Source organism: Marmota monax, unplaced genomic scaffold, assembly GCF_021218885.2.
Source record: "Marmota monax isolate L192 unplaced genomic scaffold, Marmota_monax_Labrador192_F-V1.1 WCK01_AAM20220418_F8-fsc00048, whole genome shotgun sequence".
NCBI classification, from domain to species: domain Eukaryota; kingdom Metazoa; phylum Chordata; class Mammalia; order Rodentia; family Sciuridae; genus Marmota; species Marmota monax.
The window spans coordinates 13,228,526-13,247,018 of NW_026694895.1; the positions used below are offsets into that span (position 1 = coordinate 13,228,526).

General features: G+C 35.2%; 1 protein-coding gene across 3 annotated transcripts in view; it reads left to right on the top strand.

Moving 5' to 3' along the window:
* Positions 1-18,493, top strand: part of Gtdc1 (glycosyltransferase like domain containing 1) — a 382,956-nt gene that overhangs the window by 61,398 nt on the left and 303,065 nt on the right. The gene's annotated exons all lie outside the window — the stretch shown is intronic.

An 18,493-nucleotide genomic window follows, 5' to 3' on the forward strand; every position in this document is an offset into this window, starting at 1 on the left:
ACTTATTGATGTTTCATTGTTTTCATTTGCAATTCTGATGAAATATGATGGTTGTGCCTCTTTTCATATGCATGTTTATCATATGTTTATCTTTGTTTTGGTGTCTAATACTATTTCTTTGCTCATTTTTCATTGGTTGGCTCTTTATTATTGAATTTTAAGAATCTTTATATAATTTTGATAATGCCTTTAATCAGATACATCTTATGCAGATATGTTCTCTAGTCTATGGCTTGTTTTATTCTCTTGGCAGTGTCCTTTGCAGAGTTTTTAATTTTAATAAAGTTCAATCTACCAGTTTCTATTAAGTGTTAGGTAGTATGTCATGTTACTTTTAAAAATAAATACATTATTGGTAATCATTTTAGTAATATTTGTATGCAATAACAAGGACACAATGGGAGGAAATAAAATAGTAATATTTCCATTTTAAAAAACTATACTTATATACAGTAGCTCATTTTATAAGTTCATATTGGCTATTTAATTTCCATGATAAAATTTTATATATTCAAATATCAAATGTAATTTAAATATCATTATGAAAAAACCTCTGTTAATCTTCTTAAATAACATTGTTTAGTATGAGAAATCAAAATAGCTCTTCTGACTTTTTGTTGGAAACATGCTTGTTAGTATTAATAAATAACTACTTGTCTAAAGTTTTCCATGGTATAAATCAATGTATAAACACTTTAGTGTGTGAAACAAATTGAGCTAGAATGCTAATTAAATACATGGCACATTGTTTTACCTTAAAGGTTAGTTCAGGAGAAAGGGCTACCAGTACTGTAAGGCAGTGTGTATGAAGTACAGTGAGGGTTGCAAAGCCTTACACTCAGTACTGAGTACAATTGGTGACTGAAACCTAATGTCATCACACACCTAGTTCTACACGTGATATCTTTAGCCTTGTATGTCAGAAACACAGTAAATGTACATAAAATCCTTAGAAAATTATTGTGATTAACAGCCATGAGCAATTGTATATATATTTTTTTCATTACTGGCGATTGAAACCACAGATACTCTGTCACTGAGCTATATTTCCAGCTCTTTTTATTTTTTATTTTGAGGTAGCGTCCTACTAAGTTGCCAAGCGTAGACTCAAACTTAAAATCCTCCTGCCTCAACCTCCCCAGTTGCTGGGATTATGTTGTGTGTTACTGTACGTGGTTATGATGTGGTTTTTTAAATATCAACTTTATTCAGATCTAATTTACTTACAACTACCCATTTTAAGTGGACAGTGTGATTGATGTATTTTGACAAAAACATACAGCTGTGTAACATTCTATACAATTATGATCTGGAACATTGTTATCACCCTAGAAATTCCCTCTTGTCCTCTTGAAGTCAACCCTCCTATCTCTGCCTTTAGACAATTGTTGATCTGCTTTCCATACTATAGATTGGTTTGCATTTTCTAGAATTCTTAGGAGTGTATTGTGCTTAATGCAGAAGATATGTTCTTGAAAAATCAATGGTAAATTGAATTTTTGTAAAATTGAACTATATGTTTTATTATATTAAAATTTCTGAGATGCTCAAATAACATCCAATTGCTATTATTCCTAACAATTTTGGCAATTTTCTGCTATAATAATTTAAATCTGTATTGCATGTCATTTAATGTATAAAGCCAACTCCTGGCACATTATTTTGTAAAGCAAGGTAATCTTTGGTAGTTATCTGCCTCCATGTTTTTGTAAGTTGATAAACAATTAAGGAATAAAAGTCTACAAATCCTATTGTGTCCTTCCATTTTCTATACAGTTGTTAGTGGACAGTTTAACCTCACTCTGAAAAAGCCCTTTTGCCTTGTCTTCTGTCTTTCTCCTCAAACCTCTGGGGACAGGAGAGTGAGGGAGGATAAAATAGCTCTTCACTTCATAGCCTGTCCTCTGTGACTCCCTTTACTCATGCCTGGTCTATTCTAAAAGCATGCTGAAAAGTAGCTGTTGATCTCATGGATAAAATTGCCCCACCAAGATGAAATGTTAGAGTCCTTTTATGTTTTTCTTTTTAAATGTACCAAATGTTTACATTTTTAACTGAATGTTAAGAAAAAGAGTTAAGAATCCTTTGCACACAAGGATAATGAAGTTTTCTGAATATGCCCAGAAAACTCCTGGTTCTAGACTTTGTGCTGCTTAATTTATTTGTCATTTTTGAATTAGTTCTAAATAAAAGCCAAACATTATAAAATTCATATTTGTTTTACTAAACATATAAATTTTGATTTCCTTTGGAAGTTCGATTTCATGCAATAAACAATCCTAATTTTAATGTATTTATGGTAAAACTGTGGGTAAGTAATATTATATGAACCAAATCCTTAAGTAAATGGGATTTTTGCTTGATAAATGTGGATCTGTCAAGAAATTCTGAAGATCTATATTTAAACATTGCTTTATTGAAGTCTTCAGACAAAAGGCAAAATGTTTCACTGTCACTTTGACAGAAAATGTGAGTGAGATGGGACTAAAGAACAATCTGATGAGAACAACCAATCAAAGAATTTATATTTTAAATGATTATTACCCTCTCAAAATTAGTCACTACATTTTGTTTTTAAAAGGTTTTATAGAATACTTTTCTAGACTTTTAGAATTCCCTTCTTCTGGGGGATTGTCTTCAGAAGTCCAAGAGTTTCTCATTTAGCCTGTACTGACACTCCACAATTTAAGATGGGCATACAACTCAGTGGATCCATGGAAAGTTGAAATTATCGTAAGTTGAAGAGGTATTTGATATACCTAAGCTGCTGGACATCATAGGTCAGCTACACAGTACACTGTAGGGTGTGATTATTTCCCCTGTGATAGCAAGGCTGACTGGGAGCTGTGGCTCCATGTTATTGCTCTGCATCACCTGAGTATTGCACTGCATGATACAAGCCTGGGTATAGCTCCAGATTCTGGAGCTATATTTAAAGTACAGTTTCTCCTGAATTCATATTAATTAGCACCACTGAGAAATTCTATGTCAGTAAATCATAAATTCAACCATTGTAGATGGGGTTTGTCTGGACTGTGGTAGATTAGACCTGATCCTCTCTTCTGCAGATTAATCACATGCAGGCTCAGATATTTAAATAATTACTTTTGTTGCAAAGAAGATGGCATTGATATCCTAATAGTTGCATATACAAAGTACAATGGGGAGGGAGAACTTAATTATGTCTTGAGTGTCATGAGGTGATACTATTTTAATAGGGCCAAAACTTATAAATTGTGTTATAAATTTTTAATGTTTTTTTTTCTATTTCCAAAGTTACTGTTTACTTTAGAAAGTATTGAAAACTTGAGAAGTACAAAGAGACCAAGGAAAAATTCTAATATCACCGTTATTATTTTTATTTGTAGTTTTTTTTTCTTTAGCTGTTTTTAACTTGTCATTTTTCATTTTATAATAAGGATAATTCTCTATGTCACTAAATGTTTTTTCTGCAATGTCATTTTAAATGATAGAATGTGATTTGTAATGTGACCTATTTAAATAGTAATTCATTTGTTTATTTTATTTGCTTTTTTTTAGATATACATGACAGTAAAGTGTATTTAAATTTTTTTTTTTGTAGTTGTAGCTGAACAGTATGTCTTTTTTTATTTGTTTATTTTTATGTGGTGCTAAGGATTGAATCCAGTGCCTCACACATGCTAGGCAAGTGCTCTGCTACTGAGCCCCAGATCCAGTCACAGTAAAGTGTATTTTGACATAGTATACATACACGGAGTATAAAATTCTAACTAGGATCCTATTCTTGTGGTTGTACATGATGTGGAGTTTAACTGCTGGTGTATTCATATATGAACATAGGAAAGTGAAACAATAATAATTTATTGAACATTTAGACTTTTTTTCTTTTTCCTACTATAAAAACACTGTGAGCAACATATTTGTGAATGTGGCTGATTCTTTTAATTCTTATTTTGTCAAAGTAATACATTCACTTAGTTTAAAACTATTAATAGTTGTTAAAGGCCTACTAGAAAATACAGTGATTCCTTGCCTACTCTTTCTAGTCCTTTTTTTAAAAAACTTTTTATCTGTTTCTTCTGGTTATTATATATTTCTATCATGTTTAATTTTATACTCACACATTGTTCTCTTAATTTATTTTAGACATTGTCCATTAACTTTATATTATGTCTTTGTGGATTTTATACTTTTACATTACCATCTTACTGCTCCTATTTCCAATATAGTTAAATTATCACGTTAGGCTAATTTGTGGTGTGACAGTATGATACTGTGTAGATCTTTTCATAGTTGACTATTGAAATGCAATCTGCTGAAAAATTTGCTCCTGACTTTTTGTTTTTCATGAAGTTAATAATTACCTTGTATTTCATTTGCTTGGTTTCTGGGTCTCACATAATAATTTTCTTTACATTTTATGGGTTTCTTCTTATAATTTTCTATAAAGAGAGTTACATATAATTATTTATCTGTTTGCATTTTTTTTTTCTTGAAGACAATCTTCCAGGAGCCTTCCATTCCATTCTCCTTTCATGTCATTCTCTAGACCTGCTCTCTTCCTGCTATTTTTCCTTTGCTGTTGACCTGGGAACTCTGTTGTCTTTTCTTGAATCTTATGTTGTATCTCCATCCTGTAGTATTTCTCTGAGAAAGATTATGTGAGATAAAATATCTTTATTGAATAATTTCCTCATTTAATTGATAATTTGCCTGAATAATTAAATTCTAAATTGGAAGTAATTTTCCTTAAGAAGTTTTAAGGGTGTGCTCCGTTGTAGAGTATGGTTGTTTTCCCCTGTGATCACGTGACTGACTGGGAGCTGTGACTTGCTGCCACCCTGCAACATCACCAGAGTTAGCATTTACTAGCCTGCATAAAAATCCAAATTCATAAGTTTTTATTGTTATTGCAAAGTCCAAAGCCTTTTTGATCCCTGATCAACTGTATAGGAAAAATAAGTAGAAGAGGAATGTTGGGTATAATGGTATGATATTTCAAAGACTTTAAAGGTGGAGAAGGTGAAAAAAGGGATTGAAGGTAGAAAGACTGATAGGCCAGGTAACAGCAGATTGTCCACTATGTTTAGAGAATAAAGGCAGCTAAGTCCATGTGAGGAGAACATTCATGCAGTTGGAACACAGTAAATTGAGGTTCCATAATGGAGGCCCCAGGCCTGGAGCTTTGAATTTGTTTTGTAAGCACTACTTTAACCCAGCTATCATCAGTTGTATGAAGCATTCCTTGACTTATGGAAGGTTAAATGAAACGATGTCTGGTTCATCCTCCGCTAGTACTTTGCATGTGTCTGTGTGTTTGCATTTGTGTTTGTGTGCACACGTGTATACTTTTATGTATGTAAGTATCTCCCTTATAATTAGACTAGGTCCTTGGGGTATGGAGTAGTGACATAATTATGCATATTAAAGCACAGAAGATCAGTCCTTAATATATGTAGGGGTTGGGATGACATTGAAAACTGGAGAATGGCTAGTATGAAGGAATTAAAGGACAAGAGAACAGAAGGTCATTCATTGCATTGTTCAGATTTGAAGAAATGAGCCTCTGATGAATTAGTTTACTGAGACTGGGAGGGATACTGCTTTAAACAGTTACATTCTGATTATTCCCATGAGGCTAAAATTTCAGTATTACAAATAAGGGATTTTCACTGAGGTGAATGATTTCTTAGAAAAAGTAAAGAGTTACTTAAACATTTTGCTTATGAGTTTGTTTATTGATAGATCACTCAAAAACTTGGACATTTAAAAATATATTTAAAAAGATACACCATATAACACATCACATATTTTTAAAATAACATGCTAGTCCTCAGTCTTTATTTTCTAAGAAACTTTTAGATTGGGTAATGCTGTAACAAGAATGGACAAATAAATGTCTGTAGGAAGATTTCATGATGCTTATTATAATTTATTAATCATTTTGTGTATGTCAATCCTTGTGCCAAATAAGTAAGGGACACTGTCTCATTTAGCAGCACTCATGATAGGGTCAGTTTCGTTTATCTTTAGATGAGGTAATTGAAACAGAGAGTTTCCATTTTTTTGCGTTAGTTTATTAGGTAGTAGGTAGCAGAACAGTTATGCTTGTCTCTAGTTTGTGTGTCTCTTCGTCATTAAGCATAGTTCTTTCCAAGTACTGTGGGAAAGATCTTAAAGAATATTAATCCTGTAGGTGACATCACATATGAATACTGTATCTCACCTGCCCTATCATCATATGTTCATGTTGTTTACAATTTCTTATAGTGGATAATTTCTCAGCATTATTTTTTTGGGGAGGTGCTTATAAAATTGTATATGTAGCACTGGCTACTATACTTTCATAAAGGAAGAATAATGATCCATTATGAGATTATCACTGTTATATTTTTTCTTTCCTATTTAGAGAGTAATTGTTTTCTTGGAAAAACTTTCAGTATTTATTAAGACAACATTACTATCCTTGTGTAATGTGTGTGACTGATATAGTTTTGTTAAATTTACTTTTTATACTGTCTCATACTATTCTTTCACAAACCATATAAAGCTTCCCCAACTGCTATTTCTTCTTAGTGGTAACTTTAAGAAGTCACATGTTTCTTCCAGAGCACCCAACCGTTTGGTTTTCTGTCAGATGTTTAGCAGGGCTTCAGCAAGTTGTTTTATAGTGAATGTCTTCAAGAGGCAACTTATGAGGCAGAGCGCTGCAGAGAGACACCTGTAGAGATCAGCACACCTGCCCTCCAGCAAAAGACAGTAATTAGTTGCTCATACTCCCTTGCAAACTTCCCCAGTGTTGTTGCACATGAAACACACAGATCACAGCAATGCTGTCATGAGCTCTGCACTGTTGGAGTTGTTTATGCCCATTCAATTTTTAATGTTTCTATAAGACATTTTGATGGGAACCCTGAGCCCAAAGGGATTTGCATGCTTGATCAAACTTGTGATGATTTAAATATAGAAATAAAGAGAAACCTTTGGACTACTTTGACTGTTAACTTTTAGGGCAGCATTAGTGGAAAACATTAACATGATACTTGAGGCAAAGATGTGTTTGATCAACCTTCACAACATTTTGTTTCTTTTACAGCAGGTATAGCTGCAGTAAATCTAAACAAATCCTTTAATACTTATAGATCCAAGTGCTTGTGAATATTTGGATGGCATGGTCTGCATATTTTAAAAGATGATTTTTATACCAACCAATATTATTGAAATTGAATCAATGTCAAATACCAGATTTTTAGTCCTTCTACATCATGTACTGCTTATAGTATTCAAGGGAGATGACAGGTGATTGAATTTTAGTATAGTAGTAGTACATATGAATTGGTTATTTTGGGGCAAATCAATTTATTACTTGAGGAATTTGGGAGTCTTTTTATATTACTGTTTCAATTTTAACACTCTGTGTGGCCTAGATAGATACCATGTGGGATAAATACTAGTTCTTTACTAAGTGACTTTTCAAGTTGTTTTTAACCGTAGGATTAGTTCTTTGATTACATTTGAATGTAATTAATGTACAGCTTCATGAAAGGTACTTTATTGTTTCTTAAATATTTAGTTTGCAAAAATGCTACCATTCCTAATATCATAACAAGTTCAGTTCTCTCTTATTCCAAGAAAAAAATGACCCCAGCGCCTCATCATTCAAACATAGTCTGGTAGATATACATGCTTCTTAAATTGGTTCTCAGAGACAAATTGGTCTTATGGAATTGTCAGATTATAGTAGAACTAAAGAAGATGTTATACAGCATCAGACTGTCACTGACAGAGCTGGAAAACTTCGATGCTAATGAATTCAGTCGTCTCATTGTGCTTCACAATTTTCCCTCATTAATACATAGGTAGAATTTTCCAGTGGGTTTCTGAACATAGTTATTCATTAGCACTTCAGTGAGAAATGGAATGAATGATGTGAATGTTAAAAAGCTTACCTCTACATTTTATGTTTTCCTGCCCTATTTAGCTATATTAAAGCCTAAATGTGGATGATCTGGGATGCTTCACTTGAGGGCTGATCATTATGGTGCTAGCAAAACAGTAGTAAAATGTCTCTTCCATACAGGTTGATTAAGGAATTTCACAAAAGTCATTCAATAAGAATTGTTGTTTCTGTCATGTTTTTTGGAATTCCTAATAACTTAATGGTGCACATTTGACAGTCTGGTTTTTTTTATGTAAACTTTGTCCACATGCCCTGGTTTGTGTATCTCTTCATCATTAAGCATAGATAGTCCTTTCCAAGTACTGTGGGAAAGTTCTTAAGAAATATTGATTGTATTAATGAAGGACTGAAAATAATGTGAAGTGAATGTGAATAGCTTAATGCTATGGTTAAAAAGTGGATCATATTTAACACTTAAGTAACAGAAACAGCTTTATCTCTTGTCTATTTTTTTCAGTATTACCTTATTGATTTTTTTCTAGAATAAGTTCCTGTAATTTGATTTTTAACATTTTTCTTCTACTGGTGCCTCAAAAATATTCTGTAAAAAACACTTTATTTTATTACCAAAGTTAAATTCTGTTGAGTCACAATCTGGATTCATTTAGCTACATAACTTAATTGTCTAGTATTCTGTACCCATTGTTTCTCCACCTGTGTAGAAGAGACAGTCATATTTCCTCCCGGAGTCATGTCTTGGTCTTTCAGCTCCACTCTTATAAATTCCTGAATTACTTCTGTTTTAGACCCATCAGTTGAGAATTAAATCATGTGTGTCTCTATTTTTGGAAAATACATGTTTCTCCCACTAGCTCACAACTGCATTATCATTTCTCTTTTGTTTTTAGATTTCAGTCCTTTCCTTTCTGGGCTATGGGAGAATGCTAAGTACTCTGTGTTCACATTGCACTCTGTGATACTGTAAATAATGTGCACTCTAAGTAATCTCCAGCTTTCCAGTAGGAAAAAAAGCTTCTTCTTGAAGAAAGTGAGAAGGGAAGACAGACAGAAAGACAGGCAAAAAGGAAGACAAAAATGAAAGAAGAAAGGAAGGAGGGACCAGTAAGAGTATTGGGGGTGGGGGAAGGAAATTTTGAAATTTTAAAAACTTGAGTTTAAAGTTTGATTCCACTTACTAGGGTACCAAGGATTGAACTCAGGGGCGCTAGATCACTGAGCCCCATCCCCAGCCCTATTTTGTATTTTATTTAGAGACAGGGTCTCACTGAGTTGCTTTGTGCCTTGCTTTTGCTCAGTATGGCTTTGAATTGGGATCCTCCTGCCTCAGTCTCTGGAGCCACTGAGCCAGGCTAGAATTTGCATTTCTTTACAAGTTCTCAGATGGTGCTGATGCTGCTGCTGGTCCAGAGACCACACTTTGAGAACCAGTAATGTATAGTGTGTTTCTCAACCCTAGTTCTATATCTGAAGAGCTTCTAAAAATTACTGACGAAACCAGAACCTTTGTTCTGGTACCTAAGTGTCAGATTTTTCTGTTTTTTTTTTTTTTTTTTTTTTTAAGTTTTAAGCTCTCTGGGTGATTCTAGTGTGGAGCTAAAGGTAGAAAGCAGCACTCTGCCTAAAACTAGGCTCAAGCTGGGTACTAAGCAGAGCAGCTGAACCTGAGCTCTCCAGGATTCTCAGTGAAGTAAGGCTGTAGTAGTGTCCCATTTTTTTGTGCTGTCATTTTTAAAACAATTGCTTCAGCCTAGACTTCTTTTATTATCCTACCTGTTCTAATTGTTCATGTGTGTTGCTTGTATTTTTACATCCGTCTTCATCCTCAAACAGTGTGCCTTCCTCAACATCTAGGGTGAATTTTATGTTAATATTTGGCAGAAACAACTACTTAACAAGAGTGGATTTGAAGTATAAGGTAAATAAAGAAATATATCTAATTTAAACAATCACATTAACAAGTTAATGTACTTTTAGAGTTATGACTGTGAATTTGTTCCTTTTTCCCTGAGAATTTCTTAGAAATTTTATGTTTTGTTTTAGGGAACTCAATTGTTGTGCACCCAGGAGTATATAAGTTAAAAAGTACTAGATTAATTAATTAAAGGAGTCACTTCTGCTATTTGAGTCTATCAATAAATGTATATAAAGCAAGGCATTTGAGTCTGTCAATAAATATATACAAACCAATCATTTACTGGATAAGAGTGAGCAAAATACCACATAATTTCATTAACCTTTAAGGAATGAAATTATAAATCTCTATGTAAATGATTGAGGTTATCATTGGTTATCACCCTTTATTGATACCTATACACTGTTAATTCTTCTTTGTCCAGCTGAGTCTTATTAAAACTTATGACTGACGAACTTTTATTAAAAGGTTTGAAATTTACCAGTTGAAAAACTCTTGCTTCACACTGTCACCTTTAATTTTAACAAAGTTTGTTAAACAGTATTTTGCAAAGGGAGAAAGTCAGTATTTGTTTCCTTAAAAAATAATAAATTGTAATTCATTTTAAATCATGCTAGAGGTGAGCAATTGCTGTATTCTACTAGATCTTTTGATAGTTGTTTCTTTAAAATGCAAATTTTAGGTTTACAAAGATTTAGTGCTTTTATTTAAGAAATTTGCCTAGAGGCTAGAATGGTAGGCTTTAGGGAGATATCTAGTTTGGTGTGAAATAAATAGTTGTTAAAGGATCACATGAATGGGGTCCCAGAAGATGAAGTAGAGAGCTAAGACAGATTGAGGAAAACTGATTGTACTTCATTTCATTTGGCTAAAAATATCACTGAATTAAAAATGAAGATAATCAACAATGGCAGTACAATGCAAATCAATGAAAATAAATCATTCTCTGTGGATTTTGTGAAAAGTTTTGACATGGGAGACCTTTAAAGGTAAGGAATATATAGTAATATATTTCTAACAAAACAAGCTTGGCTCATCTTTAAAAGTCAGCCTCATCTCACAGCTTTGGAAGGGAAGGTCCTCTCTTGCTCAAGCAGGAAAGAGTAGGACACCCTTCTGGCCAGTAAGTCATTCAGCAACATCACTTATGGTCATCAAGGTGACAGATGACCCTCACATTCCAAAGAAAAGGACTCAGGTTGCTATCTTGGGTTGGCAACTTTCGGTATTTTAAGTTTGCAAGCATTAAGCAAATAACTTAATTGTTAAGACTGTAGCTTTAGGGAAGTTTTGTTTTAAGAGGTCAAACACCAGCTTTACAACATAGCTCTTCTGACCTCTTTGACTTCTTAAGAGATTTATTTTTCCTAAATAACATGATTTTTAAAAATATAGTTTTATATTGATAGTTTATTGAAGTAATTGACTGTTTAAATGTTTATATATGTTTTTTTGGTTATCTTTCAGCACTTTGATGCTGAGATAGACCATTTGAACAGCATTACCCAGTATCTGAGATGGCCTCTGTGTGCATGTCTCTGTTTCTGTCTTTGGTAGTAGAGGTGCAGAGGACTGAGGTAACCATGGTGCATCTTTGTGGTATGCCAGTCTCTTTTATCCAGGCTGAAAGTCCTTAATCTTGTTAACATCTAAGACTCCTTTATGCATGTAAGAATAATATATTTGCACAATTTTTACTATTCAACAGCATTTTATTTATTTTTATTTTTGGACTTTAAGATTATTTTAAAAAATTTAAAACACCATGTTCACTTGGTTTAAATTCAAAACTTACAAAAGTTTTTACTGCTAAAAGGTTATGAGTCTTCCATTCTATACCCTAGTCTCTTGACTCTCACTTCCTTTATGTTCTTACAGTTAGTTTTGTCAGTTGTTTTGGTGTATCCTTTTTTTAAATGTAATTTTTTTATTTATATAAGACAGCAGAATGCATTACAATTCTTATTACATATATAGTAAACAAATTTTCATATCTCTGGTTGTATACATAGTATATTCACATTATAATTTGTATCTTGTGTCTTCATACCTGTCCTTTGGATAATAATGATCATCACATTCCCCCATCATTAATTAACCCATGCCCCCTCCCTTCCCCTCCAACCCTCTGCCCTATCTAGAGTTCTTCTATTCCTTCCATGCTCCTCTCCCTATCCCACTATGAATCAGCCTCCTTATATCACAGAAAACATTTGGCATTTGGTTTTTTTGGGATTGGCTAACTTCACTTAGCATTATCTTCCCTAACTCCATCCATTTACCTGCAATTCCATGATTTTATTCTCTTTTATTGCTGAGTAAGATTCCATTGTGTATATATGCCACATTTTTAAAAATCTATCCATCTGTTGAAGGGCATCTAGGTTGGATCCACAGTTTAGCTATTGTGAATTGTGCTGCTATAAACATTGATGTGGCTGTGTCCCTGTAGTATGTTGTTTTTAAGTCTTTTGGGTATAGACCGGGGAGAGGGAAGCTGGGTCAAATAGTGGTTCCATTCCCAATTATCCAAGAAATCTCCATACTGCTTTCCATATTGGCTGCACCAATTTGCAGTCCCACCAGCAATGTATGAGTGTACCTTTTCTCCCACATCCTCGCCAACCCTTATTGTTTGTCTTTGTAATAGCTGCCATTCTGACTGGAATGAGATGAAATGTTAGAGTGGTTTTGATTTGCATTTCTCTAATTGCTAGTGATGATGAACATTTTTTCATGTATTTGTTGATTGATTGTACATCATCTTCTAAGAAGTGTCTGTTCAGGTCCTTGGCCCATTGGGTTATTTGTGTTTTTGGTGTTTAGCTTTTTGAATTCTTTATAAACCTAGTGATTAGTGCTCTGATGTGTGAGGGGTAAAGATTTGCTCCCAAGATGTAGGCTCTCTATTCACCTCACAGATTGTTTCTTTTCTTTTTTTTTTTTTTGTTTTCTTTTTTTTTATTTTTAATTTTTTATTGTGGGTTGTTCAAAACATTACAAATTTCTTGACATATCATATTCCACACTTTGATTCAAGTGGGTTATGAACTCCCACCTTCACCCCATAAACAGATTGCAGAATCACATCAGTTACACATCCATTGATTTACATATTGCCATTCTAGTGTCTGTTGTGCTCTGCTGCCTTTCCCATCCTCTACCCTCCCCCCTCCCCACCTCTCCACTCCCCTCCACTCCTCTCTCTCTACCCCCTCCACTGTATAACCCTGAGGGTCTCCTTCCATTACCATGCAATTTCCCTTCTCTCTCCCTTTCCCTCCCACCTCTCATCCCTGTTAAATGTTAATCTTCTTCTCCTGCTCTTCGTCCCTACTCTGATCTTAGTTACTCTCCTTATATCAAAGAAGACATTTGGCATTTGTTTTTTAGGGATTGGCTAGCTTCACTTAGCATAATCTGCTCTAATGCCATCCATTTCCCTGTAAATTCTATGATTTTGTCATTTTTTAATGCAGAGTAATACTCCATTGTGTATAAATGCCACATTTTTTTTAATCCATTCGTCTATTGAAGGGCATCTAGGTTGGTTCCACAGTCTTGCTATTGTGAACTGTGCTGCTATGAACATCGATGTAGCAGTGTCCCTGTAGCATGCTCTGTTTAGGTCTTTAGGGAATAGACCAAGAAGGGGAATAGCTGGGTCAAATGGTGGCTCCATTCCCAGCTTTCCAAGAAATCTCCATACTGCTTTCCAAATTGGCTGCACCAATCTGCAGTCCCACCAGCAATGTACAAGTGTACCCTTTTCCCCACATCCTCGCCAGCACTTGTTGTTGTTTGACTTCCTAATGGCTGCCAATCTAACTGGAGTGAGATGGTATCTTAGGGTGGTTTTGATTTGCATTTCTCTGACAGCTAGAGATGTTGAGCATTTTTTCATGTACTTGTTGATTGACTGTATGTCCTCCTCTGAGAAGTGTCTGTTCAGGTCCTTGGCCCATTTGTTGATTGGGTTGTTTGTTCTCTTATTGTCCAATTTTTTGAGTTCTTTGTATACTCTGGATATTAGGGCTCTATCTGAAGTGTGAGGAGTAAAGATTTGTTCCCAGGGTGTAGGCTCCCTATTTACCTCTCTTATTGTTTCTTTTGCTGAGAAAAAACTTTTTAGTTTGAGTAAGTCCCATTTGTTGATTCTAGTTATTAACTTTTGTGCTATGGGTGTCCTATTGAGGAATTTGGAACCCGACCCCACCGACTGTAGATCGTAGCCAACTTTTTCTTCTATCAGACGGCGCGTCTCTGATTTGATATCAAGCTCCTTGATCCATTTTGAATTAACTTTTGTGCATGGTGAGAGAAAGGGATTCAGTTTCATTTTGTTGCATATGGATTTCCAGTTTTCCCAGCACCATTTGTTGAAGATGCTATCCTTCCTCCATTGCATGCTTTTAGCCCCTTTATCAAATATAAGATAGTTGTAGTTTTGTGGATTGGTTTCTGTGTCCTCTATTCTGTACCATTGGTCCACCCGCCTGTTTTGGTACCAGTACCATGCTGTTTTTGTTACTATTGCTCTGTAGTATAGTTTGAAGTCTGGTATCGCTATACCGCCTGATTCACACTTCCTGCTTAGCATTGTTTTTGCTATTCTGGGTCTTTTATGTTTCCATATGAATTTCATGATTGCTTTCTCTATTTCTACAAGAAATGCCTTTGGGATTTTGATTGGCATTGCATTAAACCTATAGAGAACTTTTGGTAATATCGCCATTTTGATGATGTTAGTTCTGCCTATCCATGAACAGGGTATATTTTTCCATCTTCTAAGATCTTCTTCTATTTCTCTCTTTAGGGTTCTGTAGTTTTCATTGTATAAGTCTTTCACCTCTTTTGTTAGGTTGATTCCCAAGTATTTTATTTTTTTTGAAGATATTTTGAATGGAGTGGTTGTCCTCATTTCCATTTTAGAGGATTTGTCGCTGATATACAGGAATGTCTTTGATTTATGCTTGTTGATTTTATATCCTGCCACTTTGCTGAATTCATTTATTAGCTCTAATAGTTTCTTTGTAGAGCCTTTTGGGTCTGCTAGGTATAGAATCATGTCATCTGCAAATAGTGATAATTTAAGTTCTTCTTTTCCTATTTTGATGCCTTTAATTTCTTTCGTCTGTCTAATTGCTCTGGCCAGTGTTTCGAGAACTATGTTGAACAGAAGTGGTGAAAGAGGGCATCCCTGTCTTGTTCCAGATTTTAGAGGGAATGCCTTCAGTTTTTCTCCATTCAGAATGATGCTAGCCTGAGTCTTAGCATAGATTGCTTTTACAATATTGAGGTATGTTCCTGTTATCCCTAGTTTTTCTAGAGTTTTGAACATAAAGGGATGCTGTACTTTGTCGAATGCTTTTTCCGCATCTATCGAGATGATCATATGGTTCTTATTTTTAAGTCTATTAATGTGGTGAATAACATTTATTGATTTCCGTATATTGAACCAGCCTTGCATCCCAGGGATGAATCCTACTTGATCATGGTGTACAATTTTTTTGATATGTTTTTGTATCCGATTCGCCAGAATTTTATTGAGGATTTTTGCATCTAGGTTCATTAGAGATATTGGTCTGTAGTTTTCTTTCTTTGAAGTGTCTTTGTCTGGTTTAGGTATCAGGGTGATGTTGGCCTCATAGAATGAATTTGGAAGTTCTTCCTCCTTTTCTATTTCCTGAAGTAGCTTGAAAAGTATTGGTATTAGTTCTTCTTTAAAGGTTTTGTAAAATTCTGCTGTATACCCATCCGGACCTGGGCTTTTCTTAGTTGGTAGTCTTTTTATGGATTCTTCTATTTCCTCAATTGATATTGGTCTGTTTAGGTTTTCTATATCCTCCTGACTCAATCTGGGCAGATCATATGACTTAAGAAATTTATCTATGCCTTCACTATCTTCTAATTTATTGGAGTATAAGGATTCAAAATATTTTTTGATTATCTTCTGTATTTCTGAAGTGTCTGTTGTGATATTGCCTTTTTCATCCCGTATGCTAGTAATTTGAGTTCTCTCTCTTCTTCTCTTCGCTAGCATGGCTAAGGGTCTGTCGATTTTGTTTATTTTTTCAAAGAACCAACTTTTAGTTTTGTCAATTTTTTCAATTGTTTCTTTTGTTTCGATTTCATTAATTTCAGCTCTGATTTTAATTATTTCTTGCCTTCTACTTCTTTTGCTGTTGTTTTGCTCTTCTTTTTCAAGGATTTTGAGATGAAGTATGAGATCATTTATTTGTTGGTTTTTTCTTTTTTTAAGGAATGAACTCCAAGCAATGAATTTTCCTCTTAGAACTGCTTTCAATGTGTCCCATAGATTCCAATATGTTGTGTCTGTGTTTTCATTTATCTCTAAGAATTTTTTAATTTCCTCCTTGATGTCTTGTATAACCCATTGATCATTCAGTAACCTATTGTTCATTCTCCAAGTGATGTATGCTTTTTCCTTCCTTCTTTTATCATTGATTTTCAGTTTCATTCCATTATGATCAGATAAGATGCATGGTATTATCTGTACTCCTTTATATTGTCTAAGAGTTTCCCTGTGACATAATATATGATCTATTTTTGAGAAGGATCCATGTGCTGCTGAGAAAAAAGTGTAACTGCTTGATGTTGGGTGGTATACTCTATATATGTCAATTAGGTCTAGGTTATTAATAGTGTTATTGAGTTCTATAGTTTCCTTATTCAACTTTTGTTTGGAAGATCTGTCCAGTGGCGAGAGAGGAGTGTTGAAGTCTCCCATGATTATGGTATGGTGGTCTATTAGACTCTTGAACTTGAGAAGAGTTTGTTTGATGAACATAGCTGCACCATTGTTTGGGGCATAAATATTTATGATTGTTATGTCTTGTTGGTGTATGGTTCCCTTAAGCAGTATGTAGTGTCCCTCTTTATCCCTTTTGATTAACTTTGGCTTGAAATCTATTTTATTTGATATGAGTATGGACACTCCTGCTTGTTTCCGAAGTCCATATGAGTGATATGATTTTTCCCAACCTTTCACCTTCAGCCTATGTATGTCTTTTCCTATCAAATGCGTCTCCTGTAGGCAGCATATTGTTGGTTCTTGTTTTGTGATCCATTCTACTAGCCTGTGTCTCTTAATTGGTGAGTTAAAGCATTAACATTTAGGGTTATTATTGAGATATGGGTTGTTCTTCCAGCCATATTTGTTTATTTCTGTTACTAAACATGGTTTGTTTTCCTATTTGATTATTTTCCCCCCCTTTACTGTCCTACCTCCCACTGTTGGTTTTCATTGTTATTTTCCATTTCCTCTTCCTGTAATGCTTTGGCGAGGATGTTTTGAAGAGATGGTTTTCTAGCTACGAATTCTTTAAACTTTTGTTTATCGTGGAAGGTTTTAATTTCATCTTCCATCCTGAAGCTTAATTTCACTGGATACACAATTCTTGGTTGGAACCCATTTTCTTTCAGTGTTTGAAATATGTTATTCCAGGATCTTCTAGCTTTCAGAGTCTGTGTTGAAAGATCAGCTGTTATCCTGATTGGCTTACCCCTAAATGTAATCTGCTTCCTTTCTCTTGTAGCTTTTAAAATTCTCTCCTTATTGTGTATGTTGGGCATCTTCATTATAATGTGTCTAGGTGTGGATCTCTTATGATTTTGCACATTCGGCGTCCTGTAGGCTTCTAGGATTTGGGATTCTGTCTCATTCTTCAAGTCTGGGAAGTTTTCTCGTATTATTTCATTGAATAGACTGCTCATTCCTTTGGTTTGGAGCTCTGTACCTTCCTGTATCCCAATGACTCTTAAGTTTGGTCTCTTAATGTTATCCCATATTTCTTGGATGTTCTGCTCATGGTTTCTTAACAGTCTTGCTGAGCTGTCTATGTTCTTTTCCAGTTGAAATACTTTGTCTTCATTGTCTGATGTTCTATCTTCTAAGTGTTCTACTCTGCTGGTAGTATTCTCCATTGAGTTTTTAAGTTGGTTTATGGCTTCCTGCATTCCTAGGATTTCTATTTGTTTGTTTTTTATAACCTCTATCTCCCTGTATAGTTGATCCTTTGCTTCCTGGATTTGTTTGCGTAATTCATTGTCGAAGTGATCTTTCATTGTCTGATTTTGCTGTTTAATGTCTTCCTTGATACTCCAGATCTTCTGAAGCATGTATATCCTGAATTCTTTATCTGACATTCCAGCTGCTGCAGCTGTTACCTCTTCTAAAGTTGCTTTGACCTGCATTGCTTGTGGTCCTTTCTTTCCTTGTCTTTTCATACTGCTTGCGTATCTTTCCTGCAGGCGCGGGCGGCGGCTCTGCTCTCTCCTTATTCCAGTTGGGGTGTCGTGGCTACCACGCCGGCAGGTCACTGGGCCTGTTCTGGGCGCTGGCAGCGGCTCTGTTCTGCCCCTACTCAGATTGGGGTGACGAGTGTACCATGCCGGCAGGCCACCGGGCCTGATCCGCTGGTCGGTTGCAGGTTTGCCTACCCTGCAGGCGCGGGCGGCAGCTCTACTCTGCCCCTACTCCAAATGGGGTGACGTGTCTGTCATACCGGCAGGCCACTGGGCCTGTCCCGCTGGTCGGTCGCAGATCTGCCCACCTTTCGGGCACGGGTGGAGGCTCTGCTGTGCCCCTACTCCAATTGGGGTGTCGTGACTACCCCGCCTGCAGGACGCTGGGCCTGTTCCTGGCACGGGCGGCA